This window comes from Pseudonaja textilis, unplaced genomic scaffold, assembly GCF_049901715.1.
Source record: "Pseudonaja textilis isolate UNSWEBS1 unplaced genomic scaffold, rPseTex1.2 PTEXSCF25, whole genome shotgun sequence".
Classification (NCBI taxonomy): Eukaryota; Metazoa; Chordata; class Lepidosauria; order Squamata; family Elapidae; genus Pseudonaja; species Pseudonaja textilis.
This window is the reverse complement of record NW_028262874.1, coordinates 106,519-132,767: the sequence shown is the minus strand read 5'-3', so window position 1 is coordinate 132,767 and position 26,249 is coordinate 106,519. Positions and strand designations below refer to the sequence as shown.

At 43.7% G+C, this 26,249-nt stretch overlaps 1 pseudogene across 1 annotated transcript; it reads right to left on the bottom strand.

Annotated features, from left to right (window-relative positions):
* Window positions 1-223: 223 nt before the first annotated feature.
* Window positions 224-23,766, bottom strand: LOC148123669 (vomeronasal type-2 receptor 26-like; annotated as a pseudogene). Its single transcript, XR_015740588.1, has 7 exons — window positions 23,651-23,766; window positions 23,001-23,292; window positions 20,192-20,989; window positions 19,586-19,798; window positions 2,647-2,773; window positions 1,212-2,099; window positions 224-645 (listed from the first exon to the last, which is right to left on the bottom strand). The product of XR_015740588.1 is annotated as a vomeronasal type-2 receptor 26-like (transcript).
* Between the last annotated feature and the right edge of the window lie 2,483 nt (window positions 23,767-26,249).

Here is a 26,249-nt window from a genome sequence, read left to right as displayed (position 1 = left end):
CTTTGATATACCTCTTCATTCAACCCATCTTTAAAAGCTTCTATCAGGGCTCCCTGGGACCAGCCTTGAATATGACACACCAGCTCTCTAAATTCCTGGGTGTAGTTGGACACTGATCTCTTCCCCTGATTTATCATCTTCATCCTAATCCTGGCCTTGCGTTCAGCAAGTGGGTCTTCAAACCTGGCCCACAGCGCAGTCATGAACAGATCAATACTGCCTTTATTGCCTTACAGTTCCTTGAAATTTATCTCCAGAGATGTTCAGGATCACACAGTCAGAATATTCACCTTTCTTCTCCCCCCTTCCGCTCGCTTCTGGGGAGCCTGGAGCAAAGTCCTTGGTAGAACTTATTCCTGGGGCTTCCAGGGCTGGAAGCAGCCCGAGAGGACTGAGGTGAACCCCCAGGTGAGGCCTTCAAGGGTTGCACTGCTGGGCTTCCCACCTTGGAGAGAAAGAGAGAGAGAGAGAGAGAGAGAGAGAGAGAGAGACCCTCTTTCCTCTGGTGGAGTTTGAGATGCCCCCAAACTCCTGCTTGCAACTATTCACACGGTACAGCCACAAGTAGCCCAATCTGGTCAGGATGAAGCCTGACTCTCCTATGAGGCTTCTTCTCCTTCTGCATCTTCTGGACTCCGGTCTCAACTAGCTCAAGCATTGGGGGAAAGAACTGGTGTTAATCAGGGGATGGAGACAGGATGGTGGATCTCATGGAGAAGCTTCCTTCACAGGGCAGAAGCAGCTATGGGAAAGGGGTGCTAACTAGGTCTCCTTGGATGAGAACATCTAAGCAAGAGGCCCTGAAAGCCTCTGCCTTCTCTGGCTTGGTGGGATGACCAATGGCTCTCATGGAGATTGACAAACAACATAGTTGGAGCTTGGCTCCCACACAAACCATCTTACCAGTTTTCCTATTCATTCTCTCATAGATACATTTTTAGCTGCTGTCAGTACGAATAAGGTGTCAAATTCATTGAACAACAAATTCCTCTGAATGATTTTCACAAAATTCCCTTTACCAAGATTTATTGAGATGAAGAGACTTACATGAATTACAATAATCCAAACATTTCCTATTTGGAAGCATGTAGATATGATGTTCTTTTAACTCATGGATATTGTCTAAGTGGAAATAATTAATGTATTCTTTCAAATAAATTGACATTTTACAATTCTTTAAATATCATGATTGTTATGTCTCATGCTTTTACATTTGTTCTGGCTGTAAGATGCTCCTTTGTGTTCAGCTCTGGCCTCAGAAGGATAATGTAGCACTTGGGGATGAAGATGCAGCCCAGCAGACCAGCACTGGAGGCCAGGATGGAGAAAACCTGCACAGCCACCATGTGTTTCCCTTTGGTGCTCAGGTAGGTGGGGACAAAAGTCACCCAGACACTGCAGAAGACCAGCATGCTGAAGGTGATCAACTTGGCTTCATTGAAGGCCCCAGGCAGATCCCTGGCCAGAAAAGCCACCATGAAGCAGATGGCAGCCAGGAAGCCCATGTAGCTGAGGATGACATAGAACATGACAACGGCACCTTCGTTGCATTGCAGGATGATCTCTCCAGGATGGGAGTGGAGGTCAGAGTCAGGGAAGGGGGCAGAAACTCCCAGCCAGATGGAGCAGTTGAGTACCTGGACAGCAGAACAAGAAAGGATGATGGAGTTGGCCAAACCATCTCTTCAGTCGGTTTCCTGGTTTTGTGGCCAGGAAAGCCAACACAACCATGATGGTTTTGGCCAAGAGGGAAGAAACGGCAACTGAGAAGATGATGCTGAAGACCGTTTGTCGGAGAAGGCAGGTGGCTTTCCTTGGTTGACCAATGAAGAGAGAAGAAGACAAGAAGCAAAGCAGGAGGGAGACCAGGAGGATGTAGGAGAGGTCCCGGTTGTTGGCTTTGACAAGGGGAGTTTCTCGGTACTTAATGAAGAGGATTAAAACAAGGCCTGTGGTTAGGGAGAAGAGTAGGGCAAAACAGACCAGGATGATGCCCAGATGTTCTTCATAAGACAAGAAGGTTATAACTTTGGGGACACATTGGATTCTGTCCTCATTTGGATATTGATCATCTGGACACTTGGTACATTTTTCAGTATCTGAGAAAATAAAAAACAAAAAAATTGTTTGCATTTCACTATGAGAAAGAGAGGGGAGGGAGGGAAGGAGAGAGACAGAGAAAGAAAGAAAGAGTAAACAAGCTGAAAATATTCAAAAGCATCTTCTCTCTGATCCTTCAAGAAGATCATTTGCTTATGGTGGTTGATGACCTCAATAGAATTGATTGCTTGATATAACTTTTTATGTGTTGATTTAGGGGTATGACATAATGTCAATATGCTTCAGATGAAGAAAAGCAATGGATATAAGAAAAATTTCAAACAATTCAGGTGTCCCTAGAAAGGTTAAGAATTATTTTCCCGAACAATGATAAAGCTTGCCCAATCTGCTTTACCTTCCAATCTCTTCTTAATCTTTCCTTCAAGGTCTTTTGGTTATTCTTCCCATTAAATATGAAATTGTGCATTTTGAAAATAAACAAGAAAACAATTAAGCTTCAAAGTGTTTATTTCACATGTACATTCACAACAATGCTCCAGCTAGGTCCATTTCCACCAGGCCTTCCTGTCCTCTGGTGTTACCCACCTTCCTGAGTGGAGAAGGTCCCCTCTGGACAAGGAACACAGTTGTAGCAGCAAACTGGCTCTCCTTCTCGAGCCCCCTTGGCAAATCCAGGAGGACAACTTTCCACACATCTGGACTGAGGCAAGGACTAAGGAGAAAAAAGGAAGGAATGGCAAAGAAAATATGTTAGGACTTTCCATCCATGGAAAACAGAAGTAGATATAGACATTATCCAAGTAGCCTCTGGTCTTCACTCAGGAACATATGATATCTCTGACTAGTTTCAAATGGTTGTAGGAGATACAAAATACAATTACTGGTAGATGCTTCATTTAATTCCTAAAGTTTTGCTTCTGGCATATCACATGACAAGAAGGGACTTTTCTACTTAATAAAGTTTGGAGGATTGGAACTGAAAAAAGATTTAAGCATTAAGTGATAACCAGCCAGTTCCTCCTCACGACCCTCATTAATGTGCATTCTTCCATTCTTCCTATTTCCATACTTTTAAAATCTATTCATATTAAAATTTGCATTTATTTATTCTAAATTTAATAAATGCTTAAATTTAATATGAATAGATAATCATATTTTAAAATGATGGGTATCTGAAGAATGAAAGAAGGTATATCAATACAATTTATTCTAAATTTGAGATTTATTAAATTTTTACTGCATCAGATGTATTAAAATAGAGATAAACTGTGGAGGAAAGAAACCTCTGACCAATAAATTCTGCAAGGGTTTCTTCTGCATTGTATAAAACATTGAAAATCCACTCCAAAACAGTCTCCAACTTAACATACAAAGGAGAATTTCCTTTCAAATTACAACTGCCAATTTTAAAGGAGATGTTTCTTGTTTATTTGTATATTTATCTGTTAAATTCTGCAGTGCTGCTGAAACAAGGATAAAATGGACTTTTTAGTTTCTAGAATTGTAGTGAGATGAGATGGAGGTGAGGTCACAAGAACTGCCCCTCAGAAAGGGTAGCTGAGGCATCTTTTCTTGCAAAAAATGGGACATGAGTCCTTTGCCAGAAGATGGTATTTCTTTTTTTAAAAAACAAATTTTATTAATTTTAACAAGAAACAAACAAAACAAAACATCATTAAACATTAAAAACATAAAACCGCTTTCCATCATAGATCTTTACAAAGCAGGTAACACATTATTTTATATCGCATTTTTCTGGTTTATCCCATTTCCATGTAGGCACATAAACTCCCTTTAACAGATTTCACATTATTTTTCTTTACTCTTATTCAATAACATTTCTTTTCTAGTTTATCTGCTATTCAATCATCACACTTATATTTCCTCTGACTTATTTTTGTTTTTGTTTTAAAAAAAATTGTTAGCTTTACAAAACATACAAACAATCAAGGCATGTTAACATAAAGAGTCTTTCTGGAAGAACCAGTAAAATGTGCCAAATGTAATATGTACATTTACATTATCTGCTCATCTTCATATCTTATCCCAATTTCTCCTTTTCATTCTATTGTCCAGATTATATTTCTTACTAATCAAAATTTTTGCCTTTTTAAAAAAACAATAGACAAAACATACATAACATAGAACATAAAAAACCTCATTTCTGAAAGCTGCTTAATCCCGGGTTAAAACTCTTCGCACAGACACAAATTCAAAAATCATATTTACTTTATATGTCAATCCATATCTTATTACCATTTTCAATTTTCTATATAACTTCTTCCCTCTTTTATCTTTCTTAATTATATTTTGTTTATCTTATCTCAATACAATTCATAGTACTTATCATTTTTTGTCTGTTCTTTTACAGTTATCCATTCATCTTTTTTCTTTGAATATACTTCTCCTGTACACTAATTGGAGTAACACCTTTAACTCTTTTCCCTAACTTAACAATACTTAATATAACACTTGAATTATATTGAGATTCTGGTTAGTACATTCTAGAATTACACAAAAAACTTTATAAGAAAAGCAAATACACTACAATTACAAAATGTAAGCCTACAACCCACCAGAAATACCATAAAAGAGCAAATCATACATACTAATACACATACTCTAAATACACATAAAAAACACACTTTTATGTACCTTCCAGAATCCCTTTTTCAATTAAATTTACCCATTGTCTCTAAATAGATTTTGTTTCTTAAAGTCTTGCTTCCCACCATTAAGGTTTTTCATCCCCTCCTTTCTCACTTGTTTGTTTTTCTCCTTGCCTTTTTTTACCCCATTGTCTCTCCTCCTCCCTTTTCTTCTTCTGCTTACCCACTTTCTGTTGTTTTCTAACCTTATATCCACCTTTCATCTCATTTTTCTCTTTTTGGATTGTTAAAATCCCTTAAAATCCCCTTTTCCTTTTCCTCTTCCTCCTCCTCCCCAAAGTAGACCCATTGCTCATCCAAAATGGCTTCTTCTTCTTCTTTGTTCCGGTCATCCTGCTGCGTAATCAATTTTTCATAAGTGCGTACCACCATTTCTAAAAATTGAAAAAGAGTGCCCAAAGTATCTTTTCCATCTTGCTCTTCTTTCTTATATTTTTGGTATTGAGTTTTTAATTCATCCAAAAGCAATGCCATCATGAAGAGAAAGACTTCTTCAAAAACAACCACCCAAGTATTTTTAATCAAGAGTAATTCCAAAAAAATTCCAAAGTCACTAAAAAGTCCAAATAAACTATTTCTTTCAATGCTTTTTTTTTTTTACCTTCTTCAATTTCTCTTTCTGGGGTTACTGATTGATCAAAAGGTTCCCATTAAAATGTATCTTTCTTTAAAATTCTAGGCAGTCTCCTCCTTTTTCAAGCTCTGATCCAAAAAGTTTTTTTTCCTCTCCCCCCACTTACAACAACAATTTCCCTTTAAACGCTCAGAAATCCATACCTCCAGTGCGGGCTTTCCAATTTCTGAGGGTGTTAAGTCCAAAGTCCTTTCTCTGATAGTTTTCAAGTTAAAATACCTTCGGTGCCCAATGCATTTTCCAGTTCTGCATTTAATGTTTCTGTGGGGTGGGAGAGTAAGTAGAAAAAAAAGTTTTCCCTTAACAGCTTTCTCCGCCGCTCTTCTCTTCTTAGGGGTACAATGTATCTTTCAGGCAATAAACAATTCCACTCCAGGGTTTTAGAAGCTGTTATTTTCCCGGCACAGCCAGCACTTTCACTTTTGAATCTTCTTTCTCCTTCTTCCTCCAGCACAATCTTTTCCAGCTGCCGGCTTCTTTGTGGCGGCCATCACTGACCGCCGCTCCACTGCCTTGAGAAAAGGAGGTTAAGCTGGGTGAGGAGGGGGTCTGCGACACTCCCAAACCCCTTCCCAGATCCTCCCTATCTTCGGCTGCCTCTACGGGGCAGCCTTATCCTCCAGATCCATCTGGATCGGAGGCACCAAGACGGCGAGCACAGCAGGGATCGCGGAGAGACGCGAATCCCTGCTGTCGTCGAAGCCCGGCAACCCGGAAGTTCCAGAAGATGGTATTTCTAAAACCCATCTAGAGATCCTAGAAAAGGTCCTTTCCTTGAAAAACTACAATTAGGTGACAGCAACTGACATGGAAAGAAAGACCCACATTTAGTGTCTATGGAGATTCTCAGTCATTCAGGTACCTTTTCAAGAGGCAACGGAGCTTCCTTGTTTTCTTTGAAGATGTTTTGCTTCTTGGGTGAGAAGTGAAACATCTTTAAAGAAAAACCAAAAAGTCCAGTTGCCTCTTGAAAAAGCACCTTTGCAACCCACATTTATTATTAGTTCAATCTGGAATCTCCTTTTCACCCAGAGAGGCTGAAGGTAACTGACCACCAAGAAAAACTGTGGCATTCAAGGGGTTTTCAGAGGAAGAGCTCTCCTACAAGCCAAAGGCCCAACGTACATCTTTCAGATTTCCCTTCATTACATTTGCTATCAGGAAGGGCTTTTCTTTGGGTCAGAGAAATATTCCGGTACTTCGGTTTTCTCAGTCATGGAATCCTATGATACGAGACATGATACAAACAACACACTCTATTATAAGCCACCCAGAGTCTCTCTGGACAGGGAGGCAGGGAGCAAGCAAGTTTGGAGAAGCTGAATTCTAGTTGCAAAGAGGACCCACAAGGCCTCTTTACTTACAGATTTACAGAGTTGGAAGGGACTTTGCAGGTCATCTAGTCCAACCCCCCAGCCTGCCGTTGACCAAGCAGGAGACCTTGCATCATTTCTGACAGATGGAAGTCTAATCTCTTCTTGAAAGCTTCCAGGGATGAAGCTCCCACGACTTCCTGGGGGAACTTCTGTTCCATTGGTTGATTGTTCTCACTGTCAAAAAATTTCTCCTTATTTCCAGGTTGAATCTCTCCATGACCAGTTTCCACCCATTGCTCTTGTCCTGCCCACAGATGCTTTGGAGAATAGTTTGACTCTTCTCAAATATTGGAAGATTACTATCATGTCTCCCCCGGTTCTTCTCTTCTCTAGACTAGCCAAGTTCAGTTCCTGCAATGGTTCTTCGTATGTTTTAGTCTCTAATCAGGGGTGGGATACAAAAGGATTAACTACTGGCTCAGGATTTACGAGCTTCCCTGCCCGCTGTGAGCAGGCCTGTAAATCGGCATAAATCATCATTAGCACATCATCAGCACGCTGCCTGCCGAGAAGCAGCCTTTGAAACAGCCCTCTTTTCTTGTTTTTTGAACTGCAGCTGTGGCTTGTTCAGCAGCTGAAGTTGAAAAATCAGGAAATAAAGATCAGGCTCCTATGTAGCTGGTTGTCCACTAAGGCTCCAAGATCCCTCTCACAGTTACTGCTACTGAGCCTGGTTTCACCCAGTCTATAAGTGTCCTTTGGGTTTTTCTATCTTAAGTGTAGGACTTTACTTTTCTCTACATTGGATTTCCTTTAGTTAGATACGGCCCAGAGTTCAAGTCTGTCGAGATCCATCTGGCTCTGGAGCCTATCTTCTAGGGCAGTGGTTTCCAAACTTTTTCAGTCCACCACCCCATTGGTGCTACAATCTCATCCTCAGTGCCCCCACCCAGGGGTGGGATTCAAATTTCCTAAGAACTGGTTCTGAGGGCATGGCCTAATTTGTGGGCATGGCTTGGCAGTCATGTGACTGGGTGGGTGTGGCTTGCTGGCTGGGTGTGGCTTGGTGGTCACGTGACCGGATGGGCATGGCCTGGTGACTGGCAAACCAAATACAAGTGGTCCTCGCTTAATGGCTGTTTGCTTAGCAAGTGTTCTAATTTATGACTGACCTCCCCAGAGCTACTTGACCTATTTTTAAAGTTTTGACAGCTGTGTGTGCGTGCATGCACGCACACACATACACACACACACTCTCTCTCTCCCTTCTAACCCTGCTGGAGCAGGTGGTTGGACTAGATATGTCATTTACTTTCTCCTCCCTCCCTCCCTTTCTTTCTTTCCTTCTTTCTTTATTCTTTCTTTCTCTTTCTTTCTGTCCCTTTCTTCCACCCCCCTCTCTTTCTTTGTCTATCCTTTTTCTTCCTTTCTATCTCCCTTTCTCTCTCCCTTTTCTTTCTTGTCTCTTCCTTCTCTCTCTCTTTCCCTCCCTCCCTCTCTCCATATCCCATTCACTTTCTCCTCCCTCCCTCTTTCTTTCTCTCATTCCCTCTCTCTTTTTTCTGTCTTTCTCTTTCCCTCTCTCTCTTTCTTTCTGTCCCGTCGTTCCATCCCTCCTCTTTCTTTGTCTATCCCTTTTCTTCCTTTCTCTTCCTCTCTCTCCCTTTTTCTTTCTTTATTTTCTTGTCTGTTCCTTCTCTCTTTCCCTCTCTTTCTCTCTCTCTCTTTCCCCTCTCTCTTTCTTTTTTCTCACTTTTTCTTTCTTTCCTTCTCTCTCTCTCTCATTCCATCTCTCTCTTTCCCTCTCTCCCTATCCCTTCCTTAACCTATCTATCTATTTTCTGCCCAGGCAGGCATGGCCTAATCTGTCAAGGCCTGGGTTAATCCTGTATCACCCCGTTTCCCCTTTCAGAGGCCCCGGCCCTTAATCTCCCCATTTCCTCCCCCAGGACTGCCTCTTTCATCATCCCATGGCCATGACTTTACCTTCCTCCCACAGCTGGCTGCCAGGGAAAGCAAGCCAGGGCTGAGCCATTGTTTTTGCTGGGCTCCCCGCCAACCCACATCGCTCTTGTCACGAATACCTGCAGCCAGTTTTTTGGTGCGCTGGACTGCCACCTCCAGCCACACTGAAAAATACATGCGGCGGCTGGAGGTTTTTTGCAGTGAAAATGACCAACCTCTGGCTTTGCTCTCCTCCAACGCGCTTCTGCGGCCTAGGCACCAGCCTCGAAGGTCCACCCCATTGAGCCCACTACACCGGAGGGACTTGCCCAAGCAAGTCTGAGCGAAGTGGTGCAGCAGGCAATGGGGTGAGCCTGCATGGCCGGTGCCCAGGAGCGGCAGTGGTAGCACATTGGAGAAGCAGAGCAAAGTCAGAGGTCGGTAATTTTCACTGCAAAAAGCCTCCAGATACCACATGTGTCAGCCTTCAAGATGATCCCTTCTACATCTTATATGCTGCCTTGTTTCTTCCTTACTTTGTATCTTTCTTACTGCTCCATCTTTCGGCTGTCATTAGCAATGGGGGGAGGGGGGAATTGGAAGGGAAGAAAGCTGGAGGTATTACATTCCTATGCTGTAAATGGGAAGGAGGGGGGGAGTATAAATTCCTCTTTTTAAGTTTCTATTTCCTTGCCTACTTTTTCTATCCTCTGCGCAGCTGCGAAGTTTTATCAAAATATGTCAAGGTCAACGGACAGAGGCCTCATCACCACCTGAAGATGCCCACATGATCATATGCAGAACTTTTAATTGGAAGAGTCTTTTGAACTCTGGGGGGTGGGAACAATTCCATCCCTTTGTATATGTGATCTGCGCGCCAAAATCTTTAGATTCAGAATCTTCTCTGTAGCTTCCACTTTGAAATTTAGTAAAAGAAGACCTTTGCTCTAACCATTGGAGTCTGAGTGTTTCTTTCTTGGATTTTGAATGGAGCACAGACCGACAACATGTTTCTTTCAGTGCGGCTGGACTGCAGCTGCACTCAAAAAACCACACGACGTCTGGCTGCTTTTTGCAGCAAAAATTACCGACCTCTGGCTTTGCTTGCTCCACTTCTCCAACGCACCCCTGTGGCCATCAGCGATTGTCGCACATGCACAGTAAGGACTGACTGGGCAGGGAACGGAGGAGCTGGTGGAGAGGAGCAGGGCCAGCCAGGGGCCTGTTTTACAGGTTCTCCAAACTACCAGGAATGGTAATGAACCGGTAGAATCCCACCCCTGAATTACATCCTGCAAGGGGCCCACCTCTGTCACCTGTTAGCACCCCCTCCCATCCCCCTTGTCTCTTAATGCCCCCCTAAGGCATCCCACAGCCCCCCAGGGGGCGGTACTGCCCACTTTGGGAACCACTGTTCTAGGGTGTTAGCTGTGACTATTTTATCTTGGTTCTGTCTTGTATTTTTCCACAGGAAGAAATCTTGCTAAAAGGCACGTATTCAGTTCAGAACATTATAGAAGGAAAAAGCACTGACAGGAAGGGAGTTAATAAAAGATTAACCTCAGACAATTCAAAGAAGATTTGCTTATCTATAGTTGTTACAAAGTAGCATCTACAGAGTATGTGGCTCATGTCACGTAGACTGGTCTAAAAAGATTAACATTGTATCTCTTTACCTTCCTGTAAATTTCCTCTCTCACCTCCTCCCTTGAATTAGCACAATAAAAGAGGACAGCAAAAAGCCTGGGGGAGAAGAAAGGAGCAGGAGAAGCAGAGAAGCCCGGACATTTTCCATCTGTTCCAGGGCAGCCAGGGAATCCCATCTCCCCCAGGCTCAAAGTGTTGCCTCATTTTAAGATCTCTTGTGTTTTGTGTGTTTTATTTCTTGTGCTTGCTTGGCAATCACTCTTGCGAGAGTCTTGCCTAGCCTCACCCTTGCGAGGGTCCCACTCTATCTCGCCCTTGTGAGGGCTATTTTCTCACCCTTGCGAGGGTTACTTTAAACTTCGTCCTTGTGAGGACTAACTCACCCTTGCGAGGGTTATTCTCTGAGAGGAATTCATCAATCAACCAGAAAGCCGAAACAACAGACCGGTCGCTCAACGCGACAGCTGGGGGCTCGTCCGGGATCTCTAATCGTCTGGGATCCCTTCGCCTTTCTGGTTCCAAGGTGTGACTTTTGTCTAGAAGTGCATCTTCTTCACCTCATTCTTCTTTGCCTGGTATAGGCTACGTCGACAAAAAAAGTAAGTATGGGCTCCTCGATTTCTCAAGTTTCGTCAGGGCATAGGGACGAACTTTATAATCTAGTGAAGAAAGCTAATTCCTTTCAAAAAACCAATGGTACCACTGTGTACCCTATTTCTAAAAAATCTTTAAATAAATTTATAATTTATATTGAGGCACACTGTCCAGCCTATCCATCTGTTGGAACTCTTAGCCATTCTGACTGGGAAAAATTAGGAAAATATTTACATAAAGTTCCCAGAGCTCCCATGGATATACTTATTTCTTGGAGAGCAATAATGGCTGCTATAACAACTATATATCCTCCTACTAGTCTTCCTGAAAATTCCTTTTCTCCTGTTTCTTCTGACTCCCACTCTTCTAATTCAAAAACTTCTAAGCCTCTTGCAGCTCATTTGGAATCAAATTCTTCCTTACCACCTCCTTATTCAGATATCTCTTCCCCTCCTCCTCCTGCTCTTCCTTCTCTTTCTGATTCTCCTATTATGAATCCTATGGGAGGAATCATAACTAATCTTTTGTCATCACCTCTATCTTTAGAAACAGGAGAACCTTCTGCTTATCCTATGACTATCATCCCTGGGGGAGGAGGCAATGTTCATAGTAACATTGAGTTTAAAGTTTTGAAAAATATAAAAGATGCAGTTACAACTTATGGATTGCATTCTCCTTTTACTAGGGGAATACTTGATTCTTTGGTTACAGCTAATACAGTTATGTTATTGTATGATTGGAAAATGCTTTTTTCTATGCTTATGACTCCAGCACAATATGTTGTGTGGCAATCTGAATATGAAAAAGGTATTGAGGCTGAAATCCGCAGGGGTTTGCCTGCTGGAGTAAATGAAAATCAGCCAAAAACTATCTGTCCTCGCTGCAGGAAAGGCTATCATTGGGCCTCAAATTGTTATTCTAATCCTTCTCCTTCACAGCCTTCGGGAAACTAATTGAGGGGTCTTCAGCTAGCCCCGCCACAAAGGCTGAACTAACTGCCACAACGTTTCCTGTGGTATTGTTAGAGGATCTTGTGTATGATGATCCTGGTGCTGTTTTTACTCTTCCTTTAACTGCAATGCTTTTCAAACCTCTTCCTCCTTCCACACCTGTCTTACTTATTCCCAATTCTTCTCTTACAATAGAGGGTGTGGTTTCAGCTCCTTACTTATATGATTCTTCTGCTCTTAATAATCTTGCATTGGCTGCAATAGGAGATCGTTGCTTTTCTTTAAAAAAGGGGACAGTAGTTGCTACACTTATAATTTTGCCTCTTTTTGAACCTCTTTCTTTGTTTGCATTGCAGAAACCTGTTCAAGCTTCAAAACCAACTCTTTCTGTTACACTCAATGGTCTGCCTAATCCTAATTTGATCCCATCTGGATTTGATCTCATAATAATAGATTTAAAGGACTGTTTCTTTTCTATACCTCTGGCACAAAAGGATATAATCATCTTTGCATTTACAGTGCCAGAACTCAATAACTCTAAACCCACATCTAGGTATCAATGGAAAGTTCTTCCACAAGGTATGCTTAATTCACCAACTATGTGTCAATATTTTGTCAATGAGGCTCTGCATCCTTATAGATCTCAATTTCCTAATTTTCTTGTATATCATTACATGGATGATATCTTAATTGCAGCTGATGGGCCAAAGGGGACGGTACAAAAAACTTTTCCGATCCTCTTGACCACATTAGCAAAAGCAGGGTTACATATAGCACCTGAAAAAATCCAGTCTCACTACCCAATGCAATATTTAGGTCACAAGGTTTTAGCTTCCTCAGCATCTCCACATATTCCTTCACTCACACTTCCACAGCCAACCACATTGGTTCAATTACAGCAGTACTTGGGAGTTATTAACTGGGCTAGACCATATCTTGCTCTAACCACACAGATGCTATCACCGCTTTTTCAAGCACTAGTAGGATTAAAAATCCTGCAGATAAGGTCTATCTTTCAGCTCAGCATCTAGAAGCTTTAAAGCAAGTAAACACAGCCCTAGCAACTCAATGGGTAAACCGTGCACTTGCAGACACACCACCTTCTCTTGCTATTATTTCCACTCATCAATTAGTGACTGCAATAATTGTTCTTCAGAACATTATAGAAGGAAAAAGCACTGACAGGAAGGAGTTAATAAAAGATTAACCTCAGACAATTCAAAGAAGATTTGCTTATCTATAGTTGTTACAAAGTAGCATCTACAGAGTATGTGGCTCATGTCACGTAGACTGGTCTAAAAAGATTAACATTGTATCTCTTTACCTTCCTGTAAATTTCCTCTCTCACCTCCTCCCTTGAATTAGCACAATAAAAGAGGACAGCAAAAAGCCTGGGGGAGAAGAAAGGAGCAGGAGAAGCAGAGAAGCCCGGACATTTTCCATCTGTTCCAGGGCAGCCAGGGAATCCCATCTCCCCCAGGCTCAAAGTGTTGCCTCATTTTAAGATCTCTTGTGTTTTGTGTGTTTTATTTCTTGTGCTTGCTTGGCAATCACTCTTGCGAGAGTCTTGCCTAGCCTCACCCTTGCGAGGTCCCACTCTATCTCGCCCTTGCAGGGCTATTTTCTCACCCTTGCAGGGTTACTTTAAACTTCGTCCTTGCGAGGACTAACTCACCCTTGCGAGGGTTATTCTCTGAGAGGAATTCAGCAATCAACCAGAAAGCCGAAACAACAGACCGGTCGCTCAACGCGACAGTTAGCTATTCTTGCCAGCTTAGTATCATCTGAAAATTTGTAACCTTCACTGGATTCAGTCCAAACCTGAACTCATTTGCTAGTCAACAGAGTTGCCTTCTTCTGTTATATTTGAAGACAAGGAATAAGCAAACTGGAGGCTATCAGCACCACAATCCCCAGTGTTATGTCTGTGGAACTGGTTGGAGTTCCCAACCAGGTCCGCTGTTTGAGCGGGAGCATCAGCCGCTCCCATTGGCTGGCTCCGTTTGACAGTCGGCTATAAAAGCCGGCTGTCGAGCAGAGTCAGCCCCGTTGTCGCCCGCTAGTATGCTAGTTAGCAAGCAGACGCGACAACCCTTTATTCTCTGCAATAAAGCCTTGTTAGTTGTATGCTCTGGTCTCATGCCTCTTCCTTACCATCGCTCTACAAGACTGGCGACGAGGATGGGATTGGTCGAAGGCTAGCCAGACGCGTTTGTTCAAAGAGCTGTAAATCACTGAGAGCGAAGCCACGAGCGCTGAAGCCGCAGCCGCCAACGCTCACAAAGAGCGCAAAATTCAAAACCGCCATTGCTTGAGCTGTATTCACTGAGGCGAGCCACGGGCACCGTAGCCGCGGCCGCCAATGCTCACAAAGAGCGCGAAATTCAAAAAGAGCTACGTAGCCCAGAGAGACAGTCACAGCCTGCGCTCTTTTAAGAGCGCGAGTTCAAAAGACGACTGAAGTAGACGAACCCTGCATTTTCACAATGAATGCTAATCCAGCATTCCCGCCATTCAAGCCAAACGAGGAAACATGGGACTCCTACAAAAATCGTTTCAGCCATTTCCTCGATGCCATCGGGTTAGCTGACGCTGCGGAACATAAAAAGAAGTCCTATTTCCTCAGCTATTGTGGGGCTGCAGTTTTTGACACTGCTACAGTGTTAGTCGCACCACGCGCCATCAGAAGCATCCCATGGGATGAACTACAAGAAATCCTCTCCAACCACTACTCGCCGAAGCCTTCCCAGATAGCCAGAAGGTACGCCTTCAGAATGAGGAAACAGGCAGAGGGGGAGTCAATCAACGAGTATATGGCAGCCCTAAGGACAGCTGCCTTGCAGTGCGGTTTCAAAGACTATTTAGAAGACATGTTGTTGGATCAGATCGTCTGTGGGGTTAGAGACCTGAGACTCCAAAGATGTTTACTGGCAAAAAAGGACTTGAACCTATCCCTAGCCATGGAGGAAGCCCTAGCTGCTGAGCTCTGTGCCCAATCAGCAGCTGAGATTCAAGGCACTCCATTAAAGCCCAGCAGTTCCACCATCCACTCAGAAGAAGTCCTCAGTGAAGAAGACCCCACAGACCCATCAGACGTTTATCGCCTTAAACATCAGAAACCTTCACAGGTAGGAGCGGGGCAGAGAAACAACTTCGCCCCCAAACAACCTCCTGTTTGCCTAACCTGCGGAGGCTCCCACTCTAGGGCATCCTGCAGGTTTAGAAACGCCATCTGCCTCAATTGCCAAAAGAAGGGTCACCTCGCTAGAGTCTGCCAAACAGGGCGCATCTTGCCTCAAAGATCTCCACCACCTTCTAATTCCCAAAGGCAAGTGGAGGACTGCTATACCTGCTACCACGCTAACCATACTTCCCAAACCCCTGATAAAATCAAAATTTCTGTTTTCCTAGAAGGTAAACCTTGCAGGATGGAGGTAGACACGGGATCTGCGCTCTCAATCATCTCCTGGGAAACCCTGAAGAAGATCCAGCCCAGACTGTCAAAGAAACAGCTACAAAGATGCCACCTGACGCTGCGGGACTACCAGGGCAAGAACATTCCTGTCCTTGGGAAAGGCAAGTTTCTCGTGCAATTCCAAACCTTTAAAGGCCATTTGCCTTTAGTGGTTGTTAATGGTGCCCTCCCCAGCCTGTTGGGGCTAGATTGGTTTCCCTCCCTCGGCCTTAGTGTAACTGGGGTCCATGCTGTCTCAACTTCTGACGTAGATACATTATTTTCAGATTATTCTGATGTGTTTAGCAGCGAGCTGGGTTGCTATTCTGGCACCCCCATCTCGTTCTCTGTAGACCCCCAGGCAATCCCTCTTCGCCTAAAGCCACGCAGGGTGCCTTTCGCCATCCGTCCCAAATTGGACGCAGAATTAGATAAGCTACTTAAGCAAGGGGTGTTAGAACCCACTGATTTTGCCAAATGGGAGACTCCCATAGTCACACCACTCAAGAAAGATGGCAGTTTAAGAATCTGCGCAGACTACAAAACCACACTCAACCGTTATCTACAGGTCAGCGCATACCCTGTCCCTGTTATTCAACACCTGTTACACACTTTCGAACCCGGCACCATTTTCGCCAAGTTAGATATGTCCCAGGCATACCAACAGTTCCCTGTTGATGATCAGACAGCTGAATTACAAACCATAGTCACTCACAGAGGGGGATTCAAATGTAAGCGCCTCCAATTTGGCATAAGCGTGGCCCCGGGTATATTCCAATCACTCATGGAAAGAATCCTCCAAGGTCTCCCAGGGGTGGTTCCCTATTTCGATGACATCTTAGTCTCAGCTATTAACCGACCTCAGCTCATGCAGAGGGTCAGGGCGGTTCTAGAGAAGTTTAGGCAGCATGGCCTCAAACTTAAAAGGGAGAAGTGCGCCATCGCCACTAGGCAAGTGGACTTTCTGGGTTATAGGATAGACGCCTCTGGCATCCACCCAATTGAGTCCAAGGTAAAGGCCATCCATGAGGCACCCACACCAACTAACAAGACGGAGCTCCAAGCCTTTCTGGGGCTACTAAACTTTTACGCCTCATTTCTCCCGCACAAAGCATCTGTCGCTGAACCCTTACATAGACTGTTAGATAAAGACTCACCATGGCATTGGGGACCCAAAGAAGCCCATGCCTTCAAGTCAGTCAAATCCTTACTAACGTCGGAGGCAGTCTTAATTCAGTTTGACCAATGCCTTCCCCTGGTCCTAGCTGCTGACGCATCCCCTTTTGGGATTGGGGCTGTCCTAAGCCACAGACTTCCCAACGGTTCCGAGGCACCAATTGCCTTCTTCTCTAGGACCTTCTCTACGGCAGAAAGGAACTACAGTCAAATAGATAAAGAGGCCTTGGCCGCGGTTGCTGCAGTTAAAAAGTTCCATGAATTTTTGTTCGGGCACCATTTTGAACTTGTAACTGATCATAAACCTCTCCTGGGACTCTTATCTGGAGATAAGCAAACCCCGCAGGTACTTTCACCCAGAATGACCAGATGGACCTTGTTTCTGGCCGCCTACTCATTCAAGTTGGTGCATCGACCGGGCAAGAACTTGAGTCACGCCGATGCCCTCAGTCGCTGCCCCCTACCAGTCCCAGTCGAAGACCCGGCACCGATTCACGCCATTTTTGAGGTCAACGAACTCAAACTACCAGTGACAGCCAAGGACATCGCTGCGCACTCAAAAAAAGACAAGATAATTGCCCAGGTTCTGGACTGGGTGGGAAGGGGGTGGCTGGAAACTCAATGTACAGTTGACTTTGCTCCTTTTAAAACCCGTCAGCAGGAACTGTCGAAGCTACAGGGATGTCTATTGTGGGGTACAAGAGTAGTCATCCCAGCCTCCCTTCGCGTACCCATCCTGAAGGTGCTTCACGAGGGCCACCCGGGCATCGTAAGGATGAAGGCTTTGGCTCGCAGCTACGTCTGGTGGCCTGGCATGGATGCCCAAATCGCCAGCTGGGTAAGCACATGCCAACCTTGCCAAGAAACCAGGGCTGCCCCACCAGCTGCCACGCCCACCAGGTGGGAAAGTGCTAGTGCCCCTTGGTCTCGCCTGCACATCGACCTGGCTGGACCGGTGCATGGCAGGACCTTCTTGGTGGTCGTGGACTCCTACTCTAAGTGGATTGACTTGGCCCTGCTTTCCACGACCACCACCCAGGCCATAGTTAAAGCCCTGACCCGTTTATTTGCCACCCATGGACTTCCTGACACGCTGGTGTCTGACAATGGCCCGCAGTTCACATCATGTGAGTTCAGTATGTTCGTTGCTAACTTGGGCATCAGACACATCCTTACAGCTCCCTTTCACCCCGCTAGCAACGGGATGGCTGAGAGAGCAGTCAGGTCAGCCAAGGAGGCACTCGCCAGGTTTGGCCAGGAAAACTGGCACTCTAAGCTGTCCCGTTACCTTCTCAGCCAACACACGACGCCTTGCACCACTACTAACAAATCCCCTGCCGAACTCTTGATGGGGAGACGCCTTAGGACCACCCTGGACAGGTTACACCCCCACTACTGCCCAGACACCCCTTTAGGGTCTGACAGTCTGGTCAGAGACTTTGCCTTGCAAGACCTGGTGTACGCCAGGAACTATGCGGGAGATCCCTTGTGGGTGCCAGGTCGAGTCGTGTCAGTCACGGGTCCAAGATCCTACAGGATCCTCCTGGAAGATGGATGCTTGTGGCGGAGACACGTGGACCAACTCAGAAGGCAACGGAGAAGTGCGGCCGATACCGAACCAACCCGACCTGCCAGCGCCAGAGTCTCCCTGCCGGTGCCAGACGGAAGCTCCCTGCGGGACCCGGTTTTCCCCGTCGACCAGGAGGGTTTGCTGGAGGATCCGAGTTTCCGGCTAGAATCACCGAACCAGCAGCCGAGCGAGCCAGTTTGCCAACCGGGCCTGGTGACCAGTCCAGGTCAGCCCGAACAAGGGGGATCACCGAACTCTCAGAACACTACGCCTGGTCAAGCCCATGCCCCAACGACTGTTGAGGCATGTCCCGAGGGCCTGGACTTGTCACCAGCCAACAGTTTACCTGAGCTGCGACGTTCCGGTCGCCAGCGCAGACAACCTACTTACCTACAGGACTATGCATGTTCCCAGCTGGGGGAAAGGAGTGTTATGTCTGTGGAACTGGTTGGAGTTCCCAACCAGGTCCGCTGTTTGAGCGGGAGCATCAGCCGCTCCCATTGGCTGGCTCCGTTTGACAGTCGGCTATAAAAGCCGGCTGTCGAGCAGAGCCAGCCCCGTTGTCGCCCGCTAGTCTGCTAGTTAGCAAGCAGACGCGACAACCCTTTATTCTCTGCAATAAAGCCTTGTTAGTTGTACGCTCTGGTCTCATGCCTCTTCCTTACCATCGCTCTACAACACCCAGCACTCGCTGGATCTATCTCCAGGTTTATGGAGATAATAAATATGGAGGAGACACAAAAGGACCATCATCTAGGTCCTAAAGAATTGTCATCCCGGATCCCAGGTTCTCTCAATTAGTTTAGAACCTTGTTCCATATCTTGGCATCTGAAGGACATTTTCTTCATTACTAGCGAAGCCTCCCAAGCAGTCTGTCGGGCTTTGTGAAACAACTCGCTCCACAGCATTGGAAGATTAAGGGCTTGAAGGAGATGAAACAGAAACAAACATTGCTACCAGATGACGTCTGCACGCTGACTAGTTTAAATTGATGAGGGGGGAATACAAACACTTCATTACATACCCACAATCAGCAATGCAGCATTAATGACGAGGAACATCATACTAATAAATTTATAAAGACAGCTTTTGGCAGGGTGGGTAAATAAATCAAGAGAGAGCAACTGCAGGAACGGGAGGAGTAAGGGGTAGTTGGGAATCGTGGCTTAGTTAGTATGCGATATAGCCCATAGAATTATAGTGTTAATAGGGTAATTGGGACATGAGTGCAGGGCGGAGATAGACAGCAATTAGGTGGGTGGGGTGAAGGGATAAATTACACTGAAAGATGATTGATTTCAGTGCTAACCTTGTTCAGCTTAACTGTGCTTGCCGGTTACTGTACTAGGAACAATAAAAAGAAAACAAAAAAAGAATACAAACCTATTTGTTTGCAATTTCTTACCTAGGATTCACAGAACCATGGCTAAGACAGTCTAAGAAAACCATCATCCCCCTCCACATTCAATTCTCAGTGAAGGTTACCCACCATGGTGATTAGGTTTAGCCCAGTGAAAATGGTTCCTAAAGCTTTGGAAAACAGAGAAAAGACACCAATATTTCACACACTTTGTTGTGCAACTTTAGCCTTGAAAGAGCATCTTGGTTGATAATAACTCTCCCTCTTTCAAATCTTCCTGGGATCTGAAAGATGAAATCCATCTTGGGGAGAACCTTCCAGGTCCTGATGATTAGATCTCCTGCTACATCTCCATTTTGGTCCAAGTACAGTTTCCTCTGAGAAAGATTGCAAAACTCATTCTTCGCCAGAAAGGGATGAAACTAAAATGGAAACTCCAGGAATGTTAAAAGCCAAAAATCTGCTTTCTTACCTCATTCACCTATGATTTTTTTTTATATTCATTTGACCTGCAAATATTATTAGTTGGGAGAACAAGAGTTACCATTACCTTCAAAAGGCAAAACACCCTAAAGATTTAGCTAAGTATGTTATTAATATTTTTAAAATTAGCAGTTTTTAATATCAAAATACTGTATATCAGTCATGACACCTTCTCTTAGGAACATAATCCTCTGAGTGATCTTTGGAATATTATGACATGAATGATTAAATTGGCCAAAGCTATTGTCCTCAGAAGGTTCTTCCGCATCTCCTTTGGGTACTTTCAAAAAAGTTACTAACTTTGAGGGATCCTTGTTGTCAGGACCTCTTACCTGCCATGGCTGCAGCCTCCAACCTTCCAGCCTCTCTTGGACCTCTTTGCTTTTCCTCCTCCTCGATCTGAAGGAATAAGCAGCATTCAAGGCCTGGGCCAGAGTCTGAATGATACTGTACAAATGAACATAATTTGTGATTCTGATCCTGTTTATTTTCTGCTGGGTGTCCAGAGGGGCTTTTTGGGTGCATCTTCTGTGGCCTTTGACAGAAAATACGTGCTTAGAAAAAGAGCAATGAAAATAATGATCTTCAACCTGAGGTTCCAAAAATAAATTGGGTTCAAATGAAGTATATATGTAGTTAGATTTCATCTGCAAATGAAAAGCCCAAATACTATGGACAAATTTGAGAAGTTTGTGCCTTCTAATTGTGAAATGGCCCAAGACTGTCAAGATCCAGATTTTCCCTTCAATGGGTCCTGGCAAACGCCTGAGTGCTAAATGGAAAGGAAGAATTGTGGCCCAAAGGGAATCATATTCTACAAAGTGAACAAAGACGTTGACTTGTCTCCACTTAGAGAGGCCCTCCCTGAGGGATGCTGTATATCCAGTTGTTGAGAACTGTTGTGATATAACAACACAAATTCCACTCTGGACAAGCAAAGGAGGGAAAGCCTTCATGAAATGTGCTCCCTCCTCTGTGCCTGAGGCAAAGAGACCAATCAAGGTCCATCTGAAGTGGAGTAGCAGCTGGACAATTACTGGGTAGTGGAATCCTTCTGTGGGGAGTATTTGGTGGAAAAAGGGGAAATTGGTTTTATCACTCAGAGTCTCTGAAACGGGTTCAACGCTGATCTGAAAAAGCAATGAAAAATGCTGTGTTATATTTGGGGTTAGATCAAATCCAAATACTCATTTTTAATAGTTCCTTATTAGTTCTCACAGACATATTTGAATGATTTATTGTTGACTTCCCATGAAGTCATATCAAACTGCATAATGTAGAACACAGAACTTTAATAAATCTGTGTATAAAAACAGAATGCAAGAATAAATTTAGTAAGAAATAATAATAAAGAATATAAATCAACTATACAATTTACCACAATCACACCCACATATCCCGATCTCAATTTAACTGTTTTGCTCAAATAATGGGCTGTATTATGTGTATTTTTTTAAAATTGTGATGGGCCAGGATACGCTGTCTGTTACTTTGACCCCAATAGGGTCATTTGTGTGATGTTCAGGCCAAGATACTGATCTCTCCTTCCTTCTCTCTCCTAGACAATTGACGTTCCAGTAATAGATGTGTTCTCCAGTTGTACAAGAGAAAGAGAGAACACCTCTCCTAATATAATTTGTCAGTTGTACAATTCATGTTGTCTTTAACTGAAATTTTACAGTTCTAACACAGAGAATTTTGGGAGTCTCTCAGATTCCATAATTTTAATTGTGCACAAATAATTATATACATTCATTTTAGATAAAGGATAAATTGCATAAATTCCCAGTTCAGTTCTGAGGGAAGCAGCTTCATCCTTAAGATACTTCTCAGATGCTGTCATTGGGTTTGTTCCAGTAGTGATGCGTATTAAGCCCCAAATTTCAGTTTGATAGAAGGGCTTGGGATAAGTTTGGCATTATATACTTTAACAAATGGAAAGAAAGCTGGATAGTTATGTGTTTTTTTAAGCACTAAATTCATTTGTGCCCTTTTTCTAAGTGGCTACTTTGATGATGTGGGAAGCAATATCCAGTCTCAGTGAAAATTATTCCAGGTAAGGAAAGGTGTTACTGGCTCTGTTGGCTCACAATCAAATAGGCATCTATGGCTATGATGTTGCTTTTGAAAGACCATAGCTTTTGACTTTGATTTATTATCAATAATCATTGAATGATTACCAGTGGGAGCAAAGTTTTGACAACAGCCTACAGAATGCAATTTATGAGTATGATCAAAATAAATTATCCACATAAACCAATGTCCCATTTTGTATTTAGCACATTAAGCAGATGCACTTCAGGGCCCTTCATTACTCCTGGCAACTAGTCATTAATATCTAGAGAGAATGAATAGGCACCCATCTCTCAGCCTATGGAAAGGATCGATCGATCTTCTCATGGCTCCAAACTTCCTTCTCCCACAAATGTTTGAGGAAAGGGCTTAGATCAGGCCCAACAGCTCCTTTTGAAGAGCAATCCATTTCCTCCATAATATTTCTCCTTTTACTATGTCAAATGATGCCCTAACATCTGTAAAGCCAACAACTGTGGTTTACCCCACTGACATATTTTATGTTATGTACTTCAAGGCAAATCTGTGGTCAATATTCAATTATTAATTTATGCATTATTTCTTATTCAAATTGATGTAACTTTTAACTGTACCTAAAACTTTTTTTTTCTTCAAAGAATGAACTTTTCTTCTTCCCTCTGTCAAATTTGTCTAAAAGGAACCTGGCATATATTTTAGCTACAATATCTGTTAGTCTAACCTGTAATTACTAGAGTCCTTTTTATTTCATTTTGTACACACACAGAGACACTACTGTTGCCAACTTCAACCCCACTGGATATGAAAACTACTATTTATATGTGAAATAAACATACATATAAAGGGCCCCATCAGTAGGAATATTTTTGAATATCTGAATATCCATTGGAAAGTCCTCCCCAGGGACTTTATTGGTCTTCAGGACGTTTATAATGAATTTGAACATGAACATAGAACATAGTTGACATATTCTCTAATATGGAGAAAAGCAGCTCTTGGCTTCCATAGAAAAGATACGGTTGGATCTATTGCCCATCCAACACCATCCCACTCAGATAAAGGAGCACAAACACACACACACACACACACCTGTGGGACTTTGTAGATGCCGACTAAGGTTGACATCTGGATGGAGATGTCCCTGCTAGCTCCATCAAGAAGAGCCAGAAGGTTCTCCTTCCTTCCACAGCTGTAGTTGGGGACATTGGCGCCTCCAGTGGAGAAAATGTCCAGCAAGGCATCTGAAGTGCGTAAGGTGCTAAAAGAATTGTCATGGAGTTTGTAGCCAAGCGTGAGATTGTGCAGGAGCTGGGAATTCTTATTGGTCACTTGAATGGCAAAAATGAAGCGTAGGGTTTCTGAATAACCAAAAGAAAGCCGGCTGTTAAAAAAAATGTTCATGTTATTATCAACAAAAGCAATATCATTTTTTAAAACCCTCTTTGTCTCCGCAGGTCTACAGAGGCTTAAGCCAACATTGATCTAAAACCAAAGATCAGTTAAGTGATGAACCCAGGATTCTACAGAGAGAGGAAAATAAGGTCAACCTTCTTCAGGATTTTTCTGCCCCATTTTTTGGTTTGGGTCTTCCACAAAATAAGACAACAAACCATGCAAATCAAAATCTTTCTGGAAATTAAACACATCCTGTAATATAGAATTCAGTGAAATAAGAAGAAAAAGAGAGTGTTAGAATTGCAAATGGAGGGAATGCAACTCTATCACTCTGAATGACTTACAAATGGGATGGATTAGAAGGAGGACTGTTGAAAGGGAACATTATATGAGATATTTCTGATGCAGTGTTGATCATAGCAATGAGATGGTCTCCTGGGCTGTAATAGCTCCATGGACTGTTTCCATCCTGGTGCTCCAAACTCTGTGGGCATTTCCTTCTCAGCTTCACAGAGACTGGCTGGGACACCAGCAGCATCAGAAGCAGAAACAGAAAGACCATAATTTTGAGGGCTGAATCAGTTCTTAGCAAAAAGAACAAGATGAGTTAGAAGAATTCAAAGCAAGATGGAAATGCTGGTGGCTTTCCTGATCCAGACAGAGACAATCCAAGCTTCACCTGGAAAGGAAAGAAAGGTACACTCAAGAGCACAGACATCGCCTGTCTGAAAACTTATGCCACACAAATATGACCTAAGACATTTATCCTTTTCTGATGAAAGATCTCACCCACGTTGCTTCAGTCTGATGATGACATCAAAAGAGAAGCAGCAGAAAACTGGGGAGGTGATTATTGCTGGGAGAAGCAACGTTTCCCGTGGGGACCCTAAAGTTCTTTGTCACTGCAAGGAGGCTTAGTTGGAGAAAAACATGTTAGTGAAAAACCAGGGAAACACCCCTGGGGGCTCTGTTGTGTGGTGGTTGTGATCCCTCCTGTTGGGACATGTCCAGAAAGTGATGCGGGAGGAAGACATCTCCATAACAAAGGAGAAGATGGTCCTTCAAGATGGTCTCTTGTCTCCAGAGACTGCTGGAGAAGGTCAGCTGGAGCTATGGAGTTTGGTGACACTTAGAAGATGATGCCACTTAAGTCTAGTGCTGCCTGGGTTTGAATGCCAAGGAAGCAGTCAGGACCCTTGAACCCGGCCTAAGGTTAAATATTGGGGATTTTCTCTTATACTAGATCTCCATACATGAATCCTAAATTGGAGCTGGTTTTAAAGTTGCTTCTGCCTGAAGTGAAATTACGTTTCCCATCATTTCTAGGAATATGAATTTTTTAGATGAAAGCAGACTAAGAGGCAATAAAGTGACAGTCTGTGGACTATATCATTGGGTAAATAGTGAGAAAGTGATGGAGTGGATAGGATTTTCTTTCTTTGCCACTCTCTCTGTTGTTCTTCATGGTTCATTTCAGACACTCAGATCCTTTCCATGTTGAAATCTATTCGTTTATTCAATAAACTGCCTGCTTTGAGGTTTGCAAGTGAGATTGTGGAGGTGCCCACCGTGTGGAGGACGGTGCAAAGTGGATTTTTTTGCCATGCCTACCCAGGGAATTGTTTGGGGGACTGGTGACCCTCCCTCTGGTTGCATGGATGTACTTGGTGGATTAGGATCCCGTGACATTCCCACCGCTAAGGCTGTGTAAAGATCCCTACAAAAGACCCCCAAGGCTTTGAAGGAGCCGTTGGGAGTCCCCGTCTTCCTGGCTTATCTGGGATGGTCGTTCAGAGTTTCCATTGCTTGTCTGGAGGCCAACATTAGTATGTACAGCTTGGCCTGGAGGGGAGTCCTGGGTGGATTGAGTGAGAGGGAGCAGTTGAAGGGACAGACAGGTCTGTCCTGGCAGGGAGGAGGGGAGGATGGCTCCTCCTGATCTCATTGGCTGGAGCTTGCCATGGCAACCTCCAGCATTCTCAGGCAGTCTGGGCCATAGCAATGGAGGCCCTGCTCAGCATCCCTGGAAAGAGGCTGGATGGGATGGCTGGCCCTGGGGGCCTCACAGGTGTTAAAAGGCTGCAAAATGCCTTTCTTCTAAGGATTCGTTTTCCTGCTGGGAGTGCTTCAGAGCAAGGACACAGACAGAGACAACTACTTGGAAGCAGGTTTCTTTAATTTTCAGGAAGGCAAGAGATAGCAAGAAGTCTGCGTTCCTGGGGCTAGCCAGCTTTGTGTAATAAACTCCTGATTTTTATACCTTTTCTCCTTTTGTGTGTGAGTGCTTGTGTTTGTATTTCTTAATGTTTTAAATCCTGTCAGGGGGTTGTCTTCATTTCCGCCAGAGGGTAAACTCTGCGGGGTGGTTTGATTGGATTATCAGTTTCATCCTAATGTTTTCTTATATTTGTTTGGTGGCAATCTCCTGTCTGTCTCCTTTGCAATATATTTTGTGTCTATTTGTTTTGCTGATTTGGCATGACCTTTTGTTTGTAAGGGATTTCTTTTTCTTGTTTCCCTAGCTTTCTTAATTACTTGGCTTTTGTCTAGGGGGCTTCTTTCAATACCTTTTATTAAATCTCTTTTCCTATGCAAGTTTGTTTTATAGCTGGCCTGATGTTCCCTTTGGGCTTTTCCTGCTTGGGTGTCACCACTGTCCTCATGAAGTTCCCTTTCCACAATCCTTCATTTTTTTTATTTTTTTTTTAAGAGCGTGGTCTCTGATTGAATGTCTGGGTATACTTGGTATTTGTGATCAATCTGGATCATTATCATAGCTGCCTGTCTCCCCTTTAATTTTCTCTTCTGAGAGGGAATGCAGGCCTTTAGGCAGCTAAGGCAGGGTGGTATGCATCGACAGGGGCAACACACGAGGGCTCCAAAGACACAAATGGTGACTGTGGTTGTTATAAGGATTTTGAGCTAATGGAAATCTGGCATCCA